The sequence below is a fragment of the Dipodomys spectabilis genome, unplaced genomic scaffold (assembly GCF_019054845.1).
Source record: "Dipodomys spectabilis isolate Male_0828 unplaced genomic scaffold, ASM1905484v1 ptg000173l, whole genome shotgun sequence".
NCBI classification, from domain to species: Eukaryota; Metazoa; Chordata; class Mammalia; order Rodentia; family Heteromyidae; genus Dipodomys; species Dipodomys spectabilis.
In genome coordinates this window covers 2,457,396-2,473,635 of record NW_024870850.1, presented here as the reverse complement: position 1 = coordinate 2,473,635, position 16,240 = coordinate 2,457,396, and the positions used below count along the sequence as shown (strand labels likewise).

The 16,240-nt window shown below is 36.1% G+C and overlaps 1 pseudogene; it reads left to right on the top strand.

The window, feature by feature from the left end:
* Nucleotides 1-6,148: 6,148 nt before the first annotated feature.
* Nucleotides 6,149-16,240, top strand: part of LOC122119890 — a 59,524-nt pseudogene continuing 49,432 nt past the window's right edge.

The window sequence follows — 16,240 nt, the reverse complement described above, 5'->3', positions numbered from 1 at the left end:
GGGCATCTGGGTTGGTTCCAGATCTTAGCTATGGTAAATAATGCTAAAAAAACCATAGTTGTGCTGGTAGCTTTAGTGTGGTCTTGTTTGCAAACATTTGGGTAAATGCCCCAAAGTGGGACTGCTGGGTCATAAGCGAGGTCTATGTGGAGTCTTTTGAGGAACCTCCATACTATTTTCCCAAATGGTTGAACAAGTTTACACTCCCACCAACAATGAAGTAAGGTTCCCTTCTGTCCACATCCCCTCCAGCATCTGTTGTTATTAGAGTTCTTGATTTTTGCCATTCTAACTGGGGTGAGGTGGTAGCTCAGTGTTGTTTTGATTTGCATTTCTTTTATGGCTAGGGAGGTTGAGCATATCTTCATGTGTCTATTGGCCATCCTTCTTTCTTCTTCAGAGAAGTTTCTCTTTAAGTCACTAGCCCACTTATGTATTGGGAAGTTGTTTCTTTGAGGATTTGTTGTTGGGGGATTTAATTTTTTGAGTTCCAGGTATATTTTAGATATGAGATCCTTGTCCATTGTATGGCTAGTGAAGAACTTCTCCCAATCCGTGGGCTTTCTATTGATAGGACAGTATCTTTACAATAAAAAATATATACTAAAAATAAATAAAGCTTAACATAGACAAAAAAGAAAGAACTTCACACAGTATATGTATAAAGACAAATAAAAATAAGGGGTCTTGGAAGGTGGCCCAGTGGTAGAATGCTGACCTTGCATGCATGAGGCCCTAGGTTCAATTCCTCGGCATCACATAAGTAGCAAAAGCTGGAAGTGGCACTGTGACTCAAGTGGTGGTAAAGCACTAGCCTTGAACTGAAGAGCTGAGGGACAACATCCAGGCCCTTAGGTCATGCTCCATGATCAACAAAAAAAATAGAAAAAGAAGAAAAACAAACACATAAAAAACCGTTGTTTTGATGTGGCCATATGTAATATCAGTGAATTGTACATTTAATAATGGTTAATGTGTCCACACAGGATGGAAACACCATATTCCTTAAACTTGGGAAACTCAGAAAGGATTAGCAGCCACCCTAGGCTACATAACAAGTTCAAGAGCATGTTGGACTACATATCAAGACTTGACTTCAAAAAGAAAATGGAAAAATCAAATTTTGGACTCTGAATTTTATCAGAAACATAACTGACAAATATATCTATTTTTTATTGAAATAACAAACAAATTAAGCATTTGAAAACATGTTAATTAGGTTTTACCTAGAAACATGGACTGAAAATAGCATTAACAACAATCACAAATGGACAAAAGACACATAATGTACATCTTGCGTTTAGATTTTATATCTTTTCACTGACTATTGTTCAAATGTGTCACATATGCAGAAACATTTCCCCAAGTGAATTCCTAAGGATATATTGCCACACATGTTAGCTAGTAGTAAAGTTCCTCAGGAATCAAAGTCTATTATGGGGGAAAAAAAAACATTGTTTCCTTATCTTAGAGTTCACTTTGATTTGACTCATTTTATATGGTAATGTGTATATAACTATTGGGTTGGTCTGATCCTCTTCTAGGACTATCATAGACATATACTGAGGAAAACCATGGGGCCGTGTTTCTTTAGGTCTTGCTTACTTCTCTATATATGATTTTTTCAAGTCTTACCATTTCCTTACAAATGGGCCACTGCCACTCTTTCTGATGGAAGCATTTAATAGGTTTGTGAAAGTTCATTTCTGGGCTGCAGGTCTTTGAGACAGGAGTCCACCAGCAGTCGCGAGCACTCCAATAAATACTCCCAGTTTGACCTCTCAAAATGTGGCTTCTTTGTTTATTGTTGACTGAGTTCCACTACAACAACATAACTTTAGCAAAAAGTTAAGGGGCAGTGCTACAACCTTGAGTTAAAGCTCTAGAACCAGCACAAACACACCCGTGCCCCATACAAATCCAAAAATAAATACAAAGGAGAATCCTTAGAAATTAAAATAAACCAGAGAAGCCTTGAGATAGTATCCAGAGGAACAGTAAACACTGAAATAAATGAGATGAACCAGCAACTTAGAAATACAAAGGGGCTGAACGAGTAGACAATCCAGGTTAATGGAGAAGAGTGGACAAAAATGAATGGAAAAAAACTGAAACATTAAAAATCCACAAAATGTTCTTTAGAGCAAAATTATGCAAGTTCCACAGTATCTGATATTACAGTGATATAAAATTTTTGATGAAGATGTTTATGGTGTTTAGTTTTATGGGTAAAATAAAGTGAAAGGCTTAGATGGAATAATTTACTTTTAAATATGTGTTTATACTTTTACACAATAATGTAGAAAACAGCACAATTATATTTATTGCAGCATTATTTACCATAGGTAAGTAAGATATGGAACCAACCCAGATGCCCCTCAGTAGATGAATGGATCAAGAAAATGTGGTATATATACACAATGGAATTCTATGCCTCCATCAGAAAGAATGACATTGTCCCATTTGTTAGAAAATGGAAAGACTTGGCAAAAATTATATTAAGTGAAGTAAGCCAGGCCCAAACATAGGTCCATGGTTTCCCTTATTTGCAATAACCAGTGTTATTGATTCAGTGTCTGAGTCAAGCAGAAAACTTCAGATAAGTTGATGTTAGGGAAATGAACCCCAAGATAAATATTCAAATGTTTTTTGCTTTCATGCAATTGTTTCTAACATATTTATAAGATGATTTCTTTGTTGTTTTGTATGTCCCTCTCCCACTGTATAACCCCTGCTTTCTCTGTATTTGATGTTGGTATAATTTGTGGAGGGGAAGGGAAACAAATTGTTTAAATAGGGATACAGGTGGACCCATTGCAACAATGAGATGTACAAGTCGTTATGTCAAAAAACGAACTTTACAACTTTGGTAGGGGGGAGGATCAGGTAGGGGCATATGGGAAGGTATGGGAAGGGGAAACAAAGGAAGAGGCAACAATGCTTGATAAGAAATGTACTCGTTATCTTGTCCATGTAATTGTAACCCCTCTGTACGGTATTTTCACAATAAAAAAATGTAGAAAACATGGTAAGTAAATGATGAGTTTTCTTGAACTGAGGACTACATGGATTTAGGTACCTCTTGTAAATATTCAAAGGACCTTGCAAAAGTCTAAGAGAAAATACATATTAGTGGGGATATATATATATTCATATATATATATATATATATATATATATGTGAAGGTTACTTTTCTACTTTACATTAGATGGGATTTAGAATATTCTGATGAGATGCTAATCTTGCTTGTCCAGTAAATAAATCATCATGAAGGAGAAGCTCATTTCAGTGTGACAATGTTTCCTTTATGAGCCTGGAGGGTTAACATTATATAGAAACATGGCCCATTTTTCTTAAGCATTTAAGGAATCTCTGGCATATATTTCATACTACCTGAGACTTATTTGGGTCTCACTAATTCCTACAAATCAAGTTCATTTATGAAACACTTGGTAACAACTCTCAGGGATCCCCAGGTCAAAGTGTCAATGTTATATTCTGTAATACTCAAATGACCTCAAGAATTTTAAACTATAGATGGAATGATGCTGGGAAAAGGTCATTCTCTCCATGTGTTACTGCGATCATATGTAAATTTCTTTCCTGCTTTTTCTCATCACTTGACAAGCATTTACTAGATTGCATATCAGCATATGTGAAGAATTTGTAAACTCTAGTTCTGTTAATAGACTACTAATCTTAAATACATGGTATGGGAAAATGTTTGTACCTTAGAAGCTTCCCTTCTTGGAATAGTGGGAGTCACTGATGGCTGCATGGACCCTTCCAAACTATGGGCCAAGCATGTTCTCTCAGCCTGCGAAGACCCCATATATGTGTCAACAGGGGATCACATGTGCTGACCCATCTTCTTCACTTATTGACAACAAAACTTCTCCTGCACACCATAGACAGCTCTTTTAGGAGTCTTACATTGTGACTTTTGTTTTTCCATCTCTAGGTCTTAATTCAAACGTGAAATGTTGAAACTACTATAGTAAAGATGAAGGCAAAATGCAAGCTTTGGTATAGGTAGTAACTTCTTGAATAAAATGTCAATAGTTCAATAAACAAGAACAAGAATTGACAGCTAGGGTTGTATCAACCTAGAAATCTTCACAGGGTAAATTTAAAAGTCATTAGTGTAATTATAACCACTCTGTACAGTATTTTCATAATAAAAAATGTCATTAGCTAAAAAGTTGACCTACAGAGTACAGCTAAGATGTAATTAATAAGGTGAATAAATAGGAAGCACAGACAATTAAACTCCCTAAGAATCAAAAACCCAATTAACAATTTGATAAGCAAGTTTGAAGGTTTTTTTCAAAACAAGAAGTCAAAAGGGCCAATATATACATGAAGAAATGCTCTACATCTGTGGCCATGAAAGAAAGGCAAACCAAAATGACCCTGAATTTATCTCACTCCAGTAAGAATGACTATAATGAAGAACATACATAACAGAAATGGCTAGTCAGAACGTGTGGGAAGCCAATGTTTATAGACTGTTCATGGAAAGTTCAATTCGTGCCACCATTATAGAAATCAGTAGGGAGTTTCTCCAAAGAACTAAAAGTAGATCTCCCATGCCAGCCAGTTATGTCATCCTGAGCTGTATATTCAAAGGAATGTAAGTGAAGGTATAATAATCACACTTGGACACCCAAGTATACTGCAAAAATATTCACCATAGCCAAACTATGGAAACAGTTCAGATACATTCTAAAATATTATTCACAATCAGAACAGGAATATTTTATTGGTATGGTAATGCAGAGAACTGATGATTATCATGTTAAGTGAAGTAAGGCAGGTTTAGAAAGACAAAGGTCACATGAATTTTGTAAAATGTGGAAGCCAGATCTAAAGACAACATGTGTGTGTGTGTGTGTGTGTGTGTGTGTGTGTGTGTGTGTGTGTGTGTGTATACAGGGGGAGTGGGGAGGATTGGGTGGGGGGCAGGGGGAGAATGAGAAGGGATGGGAAGGGGAAACAAAGGAGGCTACAATGCTTGATAAGAAATGTACTCATCATTTTGCCCATGTAATTGTAACCCCTCTGTACAGTATTTTCACAATAAAAAAAATTGAATATATATATATATATATATATATATATATATATATATACTTAAGAAATACACACAAACATTTTTGTAATTATGGGAATCTTTGAAAAGGTTAGGAGGGAGGGAAGGAGAAAATAGAATTATAAAACATGAGTAATAACAAAGTACATATGTGGCTGAAGTTGGCATAACTACCTTAACTGCAAGCTTTTGGTTAATAACTGAAGGAGAGATGAGGAAAGAGGGAGTAATATGTAGAGATATTGAGGTTGAAATGCAACACATGCAGGTGTGAAATGCAACACATGCAGGTGTGAAATACACAGTCAATCTCTTCTGACAGTTATTATACATTAAAATGAAAGACTCAAGTGTCATTGAGATCATATCCAATTGTAGGAATTAAATAGATGAGGGACAGTGAATGGAGATGGAAAAGGAAGTGAACCAAAGTCAATGTACTTCTTGCACAGATATAAAAATGGAAAAATGAAACCAGCTGAAATTCTTTAATTAAAGGAAGGAGTGGATGAGTGTGTCATGCAGAGTTTGAATCTGATCAGAGCAATTTGCATGTATATGCAGAAATGTCCAAATGACACTACTAAAGAATATAAAAAGTAAATGTTAAAATTAGTTATTGCAATAAATATTTAAATGATTAAGACCACATGCAACCTCATTAGAAAATTTTGGATTCTCACAACAAAGACAGGTTGTTCAGAGCCCCATTATGTTTTCAAAAGCACTAAATAGAAAGTATGGAAAGTTTCTGTGAATCCCATAACACATACTTCCATTGTTTGCCCTAGTAATAACATGCTGTACTAGTGTAGTCCATAGTGTAAATATATGATCAGCACGTCATTAGATTGTTCTTTCCTCGATTTATGCTCATATGCAATTTCTATTCTGTCCCATATGTTATGATTACAAGAAAGTGTACCACAGTATGCAATCAACAGAATAGCCTGGAATAAAATAAATTTGCTGCACTATAGAGCCATTGTTTTAGAACCATTAGGAAGTTTGTATAGATTCTCTGTCCAATATATTTGAGTGCTATAATTATAGAGATGGTTTTAGTAGGGAAGAAAGTGATGTTTGGACAGGCACAGGTTCTCAGAAATGTAAAACTACAGACACCGAAGGTGGTGAATGTTTCAATGCAGTATATTCACCCATTAATCAAGATGTCCAGTGATATTGCCAGGTGTAAAGGTCAAAGTTCAGAATACAATTTTGTAACTCAAATTCTGCAATTATCATGGGCCATTGCTGAATTCAACATGATCATTCATTCTTCAGGCAAGCATAGATGAACACATTTCTGGAGTCTTCATTCATTCTCCAAGCAAGCATAGATGATCACATTTCTGGAGTCTTTTCATGGGATTCTTATTGAAATGGGCCTGGGTCAACCAGCAATATTCTGTGGCTGTTTTGGACATTGGGTGTGTGAGATGTCCTCTGAGTGTGGTGCCCTAAAGAGTTGGGTTGGCATCTCCTTGGCATGAACTCATGACAACCATCTCACCTTTCATCTAACATGAAAACTATTGATGATTTCCAATTGCATCATCCCTAATAGATTTCATACAAGTCATTTGCTAATCCAGGCTTGCAATCAAATCTAACAAGAGAACTTCATCCCAGGGGTCTCACTCTCTGTGGTCATGGATGAAAGCATAACACCTAAGTTGGAGAGGACAACTGGAAAACATGTTTTCCAACTTGTGTTTATGTCCTGGACGCTGGGCCTCAGATGCAGAACCACAGGGCTGAGAGTTTTTCATATTCCTACCGGGAAATGCTGAAGGTTGCAATGACAGAAGCTGCCAAGAAAAAAAGGCACATATACATATAGACACAAATACAAGACATATATTGCCACCTGATCCCACGGGCTTCACTTGCATCCAGAATTCCAGCTTGGCAGATGCTTCAGTGATGTTCCCTTTGATTTTCACCTTCCTTCTTCTCCAGCTTCCACTCCTTGACACCTCCTTAGAAGGTACTGCCTGCTTTTCTAGTATGAAGCACAGGGCACACATGGATGGAGATGTGATGATTGCTGGGTTCTTCCCTCTCTACACTATGGGAACAGATCGGAGTTACAGTGATGCTTCCCATGATGAAGCAAACAAAGTGTAAGTAATACCTCCATAGTTTCAGTTCCACTTGCTCTTTTGTTCTCAGGATGGGGAATTCCTGAAGAACCTCTGGGGACTCACTACCATGCTTTCTGTAACCCCTTCCCCCAACCTCTCATCAAGAATGAGATGCAATAGAAATATCGCTTTTATTAGGTGTTTACTATGCTGCAAGTGGATGAGAGGTCTCTATTTTCTTTCTATGTAGCTTCTGCTTTCCACGGTCATGAGCTCTTCACTTTACTCCAGCATCGCTATTCGAATCCTATTGCAACAGAAGGTCATTGTCTATAGCAATGGTTCCCACCTCTTTTCCAGGGCTGTTGTGACAAGGATAGACTGTGAAGTGGCTGGCCACTTTTAGAGGCAGAGATGACAGGATCAGGAATTCTTTCACTGCTTTAGAATAGATTTGTAAATGTCCTAATCCTTCATGCCAATCCTAGATATTGTCTTTCTTATGTTCCTCTACTTTTCCACATTCACCTGATTTTCCTTCCCTTGATACCGTAAATCATATTTGAGTGTCTTTGTTAGTGCACTTATACAGACACATTGAATGTTAAGGTTGCAGCTGAGAGATGTTTCTCAGCTACTTACCACTAGCAAGGGCTGCTAGTGGAGATCAGAGAAGTCTGGCCTCATTATCCTGCGATTTGGTTTATAAAATTTATATGTGTTACAAATTAAAGATCATTATGTTTCATTTATGGAGTACTTGGTATAGATAAATGCAGCAGAACAATTGGATGTCACTGGGAGCAAGAGATGAACTTAATGTCACACCAGTAAGTGTTATTTCAAAATTTTTCAATTTTAACTACAATATAGGACTTGAGGTAACTATCTTTTTTCTTACTGTGTTTCTGTATTTCACTTCATGTACTTTGATTGTAGTCACCCCCACGATTAGTAACCATTTCTTTTCTTTTTTTTTGTCAGTTGTGGGGCTTGAACTCTGATCTTGGGCGCTATCCTTCAGCTCTTCAGCTCAAGGCAAGCGCTCTACCGCTTGAGCCACAATGCCACTTCTGGGTTTTTAGTGTTTTATTGGAGATAATAATCTCATGAACCTTCCTGCCCAGGCTGGCTTTGAACTGCGATCCTCTGATCTCAGCCTCCTGAGTAGCTAGGATTACAGCTGTGAGCCACTGGCGCCCAGCTGTAACCACTTATTATCTTTCATCAAGCGTGCCGTTTCTTCTCCCATATGTGTAATTTCCTCTTTCTCTTTTAATGTATTTTACTCCTAGATTACACGTAAGAGACAAAACAAGGTACTTGCACTTATATTTGCTTACTTTGCATAACAAATGATCTCCATTCATTCTTTTTTGCTGAAGAAAACTTATCTTCATATAAAGAAGACTTATCCTATCCAATTATGTGTTGTTGGACATCCTGGGTAATTCCATAAATTGGATAATTGGTATAAAATGACATCCATGTTTACACATGCATCTGTATAGAAACCTGAGCACGATATGTTGGAGGTATAGCTAGATATAGATAGCTATATATGATATAGATATAGATATGTTGGAGAGAAAGCTAGAGATAGATATAGGTGTGTCAAATATGAGCTCCATTGTTAATAGTAGAGGTATCTTCATTTTTTCTTATTTCTACATATCTTCACCAAAATTTGTGTATTTTGAAGATAGCCATTCTGGCTTACACGATAAGGTAATTTACAATACCTTTGGCTTGCATTGTGCTGATTGCTATAATGGTTCAATATTTTTCCTGTATGGATATCCTATTTGTACTTTTTCATTTGAAAAGTCTTTCACTTCTTGTGCCTGTTTCATGCTAGCATTCTTTGTTGTACTGGTGTTTAAATTTCACTGTTGTTTTATACTATGATATTAAGCCCTGACAGATGAATAGCTAACAAAGGTTTACAACCATTTATTTGCTTGTGTCTTCACTTCATTAAATGTTTCTTTTGTTGTGCTGAAACTTTCAAACTTTAAAGTTTTTTTATTTTGGTGCCAGTACTCTGGTTCAGACAAGATGATTCTCCCCCTTACTTGATATGTTTACTCAAGGTTGGTGCTTTACCACTAGAGGCATAGCTGCACTTTCACCTTATTGCTGGTTTATTAGAGATAAATCTCACAGTACTTTTCTGTCCAGACTAGCTTTAAAATGTGACAATTGCAGATGTGAGTCTCAATGCTTGGCTGGCTGAAACTTTTCAATTTTATGATCACATTTGTAAAGTGTCCCGAGGATAGGATTCTTTGCCTTGTTTATGAAACAAATGATTCTACCACCATACCCAATCCAGAACATAACTTTTACTATTATTTTATGAAGTATTTATGCCCTATCAGGAAGTATTCCTGTGCCTGTATCTTGAAAAGTTTCCACTACGACTTTATCTGCAGCAATTTTCCAATCCTCGTTTCCTATTAAAAATTGTGATGAGTTTTGACTTTTATCCTTTCGGAGATTATGAAAGGTAAGATCTAACCTAAGCATTTGTCATATGAATACTCAGTTTTCACAGTGCCACCCTTCACTATGGGTGTCAACTTCCAGCAATGTAGGATTGGACAACGACTCTAAGAATCAGATGAATGCAGTTGATTTAGAGTATTTCTAGGTCTCCTATTATATTGATATATGTTTTTATGAAAGTGCATTTTTTATGTTACTATGGATCTCTGCTATAATTGGAAGCAGGTGTCACACTAGTTTTCCCCTCTGCACAGCTTTGGCAAATTGTAAATTTTGTATTTTGATAGGAGTTATGGGATTGTCTTTCTTGTTTCTGTGCAGAATGTGATAGCAATTTGGAAGATGATTGTTTAGATCATTTCAAAAATAATTTCAAGTTCTCTTTCAAAATAACACAAGCTCCAAAGGGCTGGGTGGATTGTTGGCATGGTAGAGCTGCTGCATAGCAATTGGAAGGCACTGATTTCAAACAACAGCAGTGCCAAGGAAAAGTTTGTTTTATATGCACACCTATATAACATGTAAATCTATTATATGTACATTATACCTTACATTATTTATAATATACATAGTATATATACATTATATATCATATATTATGTTACATAATATACAATATGAATATGTATGCATATATGTGTATATATGCATATGTGTATATAAATATTTAATATGTATGTATATGTATTGTGTGTATATAAATATTATATATAAATATGTGTATATATATATATATATATATATAGCAGCTGATGGATATTTAGGTTCTATTTCTCAGATTTTTCAATGATAATATAGAGAACATAAGGAATGCAGATGCCTCTTTGCCATACTGATTTTATTACACTGGATAAACCATCACCACTAACATTACTGAATCATGTAGGAGTTCTGATTTGTATTGGATGAAGCACCACACTATTTTCCACAATGGGTGTACCAATGTGCATTACTGTCACTAGAGGGCAGGCATATACAGTTCCTTTTTTAAACAAGTTTTTTATTGTGAAAATACTGTATAGAGGGGTTACAGTTACATGAGCAAGGTAATGAGTACATTTCTTATACAGCATTGTTGCCTCTTCCTTCGTTTTTCCCCTACCATCCCTTCCGTCCCACCTCCTCAACTACCCCCCCCCCATTGTAAAGTTCATTTTTTGACATAGTGTCTTGTATATCTCATTGTTGCAATGAGCCACCCTGTATTGTTCCTTAACTACTCATTAGACCCTTAAGTAATTAAGTCTACCATATATTAGCTATTCCTGCCCTTGTGAGATGATATCTTTCTGTTGTTCTAGTTACCTTTTGCTGATGGTTTAGAAGTTCAAGGCTGTCATCCACACCTTTTGGAGATCTGCATCCTTTTTTCTGTGTGTGTATGTATCTATGTACTGTGACTTGAACTCAGGGTATTGCACTCTCCCTTTGCTTGTTTGTTCAACAGGTTCCCTGCCCCCTGAGGTATGTCTTAGTTCTGCTTTTGCTGGTAAACTGGAGATAGAGATTTCCAGATTCTTCTGCCTGGGATGGTTTTGAACTAAATTTCTATGATCCCAAATGTATGTAGAAGAATGTGACAGAATGGGGTTGTAATGTGACTGTTTTCAGAATGTTGAGGAACCTCATAATGATGTCCATGTTGGTTTCACTAGGCCGCACTCGCACCAACAGTATAAGGTTTTCCCTCTCCCCTGTGTCCTCACCAGCACTCGAGACTTTTTTTCTTCATGATTTTCCTTGTAACTGTGTTGAGATGGCATTTTAGTGTGGATAGTATTTGCATATTACTCATGTTTTAAGATGTCAAACATGCATTCCTATATCAGTTTAAGTGGTATTGCTTCCACTAAGAGTTTACTGTTCAAATTGTTTGCTTATTTTAAATTGGGTTCTTTCATCGTTTGCTATTCAATTTTGACTTCTTTACCAAATCTGAATATTTATGTTTTGTGGACTAGCTAGTGAAGATTTTCCCCCATTGTATGGGTTGCCTCTTGATTCTGGTAATTGTTTCTTCTTAAGAGTAGCAACATAATTCCACATAGTCCCTACTCTTCAACTTTGCTCATGAGAAATAGTCTTCACAGTTTTGTTGCAGTCAGTATTTTGATGAGGATATTCGTCACTATATTTATCATAGACATTGAATATAATTTTCATTCCTTGTTTTCTCTTCTGCTTTGATATCAGGATACTGTTGATATCATGTTATGTTCTCTAAGGAATTCCTTCAAAATATTTTCAAAATAAAGTAAGAATAATGGGTCTCAGGTAATATTTACATTTTTAAACAATTCAGTATGAAAGTCAGATTGCACTGCTCTTTGATTTGAGGATTTAATTCAATTTCATACAATTTCTTGTTTTAATTCATGTGTCTTCCTATTTCACCTATGGAAGAGTCTCCATATCATTTCTTCTTGATCAAACTTATTGGCGTACAGTTTTCTCAAAGTATATTGATCTTCTGTTTCTGTTTCCATATCTAAAGCTATTGACTTCAGTCTTCCCTCACTTATTTCATAGTATAAGTAAGGATTTGTTCCTTTTGATTTTGAAGAACATTTTTAGTCTTGATTAGACTTATTGGGCTTATGGAAATATCATTTGATTCTTTTACTTCTACTAAATACTTTGACTCCTACTTATTCTGGGTTTGGTCTTTTGTTTTTCTACTTCCTTAAGATGCAATGGTGGTTCTGTAGTATGATCTTTGTACAATGGTTGTTAAGTGCATCCTTTTTTATTGTGAAAATACTGTACAGAGGGGTTACAATTACATGAGCAAGATAATGAGTACATTTCTTATCAAGCATTGTTGACTCCTCCTTTGTTTCTCTTACCATCCCTTCCCATCCTCCGCATCGCCAAAGTTGTAAAGTTCTTTTTTCATCATAACGTTTTGTACATCTCATTGTTGCAATGGGTCCACCTGTGAACCATCAAAACTGAGGAAATGTATGTGGTTAGAAAAGACAGATGTGATCAATGGATGGGGTGGCAGCAGTCAAGATGCAGTACTCATACATTGAGTTATTGAATTGAAACCCTACTCTGCAACTACTTACAGACAATTTTTAATGTTTCATTTTAATGCATGTTTTGCCATATGCATGGATTTGGATAGTGTTATTTTTTCATTTTAATTTGTACCAAAGAGCAGCTTATATGTTGACTTTTCTTCATCCAGTGGTGGTTAAAATAGTGTAACTTTCATGTATCTATTTTCCCATTTATCTCATTAATTTCTAGCCTCCTGACATGGGTGTCTGAGTGTGTGCTCAACACATTTTTTTTGAAGTTTTAATGTTTGTATAGTGGCTTATTCTTTTATCTATCCTGGAGAATGGTCAACCATTCACAAGAATTTGAGTGGAATGTTCTTTAGGTGTATATGAGGTTCATTTGCTCTAGGTTGCAATTAAGTTGATGCCTCCTTGATTTTGTCTGGATGATTCCACCATTGCTGAAAGTGCTGTTATAAAATCTGTAGTTATTCTTGTGTTGATGACTGTGACTGTCTCTCTCTCTCACAAAATCTACTAGTATTTCCTTTATGTAGTGAAGTGCTTAACAGTGTGGAAATATAAATGTAATTGCTATGTTATCTTCCTGGTTCACTCCTCCATCATTGTATTATGAACTTTGTCACATTTAATTGCTTTGATTAATATAGATTTGATAAGATGTGTTGTAGATATTCCTGCTTTCTTTTGGCTTCTAGTTGCTTGGTCTGCCTTATTCCATCCCTTTCCTTGTAGTCTATGTGTACCCTAAAAGAGGAAGCAGGGAGTGAGGTTTTTGAGATCAATCTAGAGTCTGTGCTTTCATCTTTGCAATCAGGCCACATTATGTCTTTTGCTTTCATCAATCGTGGAGGTTGACCTCATGGCCTGAGTGCTGTTCCTGAGCTTTTCTTCTAAAGGCTAGTGCTCTACTACTTTGAGCCAGAGAGCCACTTCTGGTATTCTTGTGATTAACTGGAGATAAGTCTCTTGGATTTTCCTGCCTGGGCTGGCTTCAAACTGTGGTTAGGCAAAATGAACCCCAAGATAAGGACTCAAATGGTTTTTCTTTCTTGCTATTGTTTCTGACATATTTATAAGATATTTCTTTGTTGCTTTGTATGTCCCTCCCCCACTGTATAATCCTTATTATCACTGTATTTGATGTTAGTATAATTTGTGGAGGGGAAGGGAAAAAACAAATTGTTTAAATAAGGATACAGGTGGACCCATTGATGTACAAGACAAGACATTATGTTGAAAAATGAACTTTACAACTTTGGAGTGGGGAGGAAAGGGGGAAAGGGATAGAGGGAAGATGGGAAGAGATGGTAAGGGAAACAAAGGAGGAGGCAACAATGTTTGATAAGAAATGTATTCATTATCTTGCCCATATAATTGTAACCCCTCTGTACAGTATTTTCACAATAAAAAAGAAGATTATTCCTGGATGATGCTTGATCAATGACATAAGTATCTGTTTGTTCAATAACTGAAATTTAGATCTCAGTCAGATACAGGTCCACCAATAAATACTTCATTAAGAAAAAAACTGAGCCTTAGATCTCAGCCTCTTGAGTAGATAAAATTACAGGCATGAGCCAATGGTACCTGGCTTATGTTATGTCTTTTAGATAAATAATTTCAGGTATTTCCATTCCCACTAATTGTTCACAGATCATTTCTCATTATATTATTATTTAACTGAAGCTGCTTTTACAATCTTTCCCTTTCACAGCATTCAGGAGTCAACAAACGCCTCCACTACTTGTGGTTATTTTCAGTATATTACTTTTCATTTCTTCATTATAGGTTTTCATTTTTGATTCATAGGGGGCTTAAATGTATTTAATTATAGCAAATTATTTTGTAATGACGACTATACGTGATAATAAGGATGAGAAGTAAATAAATAAAGAAGAGAAAATGAAAACAAAAACTTGAGGGCAGATTATAATCAAAGTCTATTAAGTGAATGTAAAGGAATATCATAAGAAAGTCTCTTCATACAACTGAACTCACACAAAAACTCTCACTGAATTGTATTTTCTCTACATTTCAAATATTGGAAGTTCAGTTTTACATTGCCCTATGTTGAATATTAGAAATATAGTTATGTATTTCATAATACTTTTCTTCTAAGAAATATGTGTATGGTTTGGCAGTATATATACAGTATTAGAACATTGTCAGATTGTTTGTATTATCACTCATGAGAAAGTTTTATACATTCTTGTCTTCTTTTCTTTGTCATTTTTTGCATTGAAAAAAATTTCTTTCCTGTTCCTTATAGAAGATATCTGATAGAGATAAATTTCCTTAACGTTGCTTGACAGAAAACATCTTTATCTCTCCTTCACTACTACAGGATATCTTTTCTAAATGCATACATTTGGTGGATACTTTGTATCAGTACCAGCAGCACTGTAAAGGTCCCCTGCTCCTCTGTCCTGATTCGTGTAGATTTTATTGAGAAGTCAGCTGTTAGGGAAACAGGGGCACACTTATGTACTATGATTTCCTTTTCATTTGCAGACTTGACAGGACATAGGACAGGATCATAGGACAGCTTCTTGAAGATGATATGATGGACAGTTCAACTGACCTTGATCTTCCTAAACTTGGTTTGATTTTTCTGTCTTAGGACTTGAACTCAAGGCCTCGGTGCTTTCCCTGAGCAATTTGGTTAAGGCTATCACTACTAAATGAGCCACAGCTCCACTTCCAGTGTTTTGCTAGTTACTTGGAGATCAGTCTTATGGACTTCTCTGTAATGGCTGGCTTTGAAGTGTGATCTTGACATCTCAACCTCCTGAGTAGCTAAGATTATACTCAGTACTGGCACTCTACCACAAGAGCATCAGTTCCACTCTGGCTTTTTGGTGTTTAACTGATGATGAGTCTCTTCTTGGCTTTACTGCCCCCCAGCTTGCTTCCCTACTGTGATTCTCAAATCTCAGGTTTCTGAGTAGATAGAATTATAAGTGTGAGACTCTGGTGCCCAGAGGCACAGTTGCTAATTTTTAATAACCTTCTCACACATTCTTTCTTTCTTTCACACATTTAATTTTGCTTTTGTCTTACTCTTCCACATAAGGGTTATTGTTACTATGATTAGTCTGGGCAATACTGGAGTTTGAACTCAGGATCTTCATGCTTTCTCTAATCTATTTTGCTCAAAGTTAGTGCTTTTATCACTTAAGCCACAACTGCACTTCCAGTTTCTTGTAGGTTAATTGGAGAGAAGCATCTTACAGTCTTTCCTGCCAGGGCTTGTTTTTGGAAAGGGTAGATATTTGATGTTCCTATTTCCTGTGTCCTTTCCTTTTCATTTTTTCAATCTACATATCTTCTGAAGGAAGTAGTGATCATCAAAGCATTTCCCAGCACTGAATTTCACCATGTTGGCATTGAAACAGGGATTTCAGCCTAAGGCTTTATTTTGTTACAACTCTTTTTTCATCCCCCAGTTTGGAGGCTCATTTCTTCATGAGGAGTTTCTTGGAATGTAGTGGAAAAGAATAATATGGGAAACCACTTA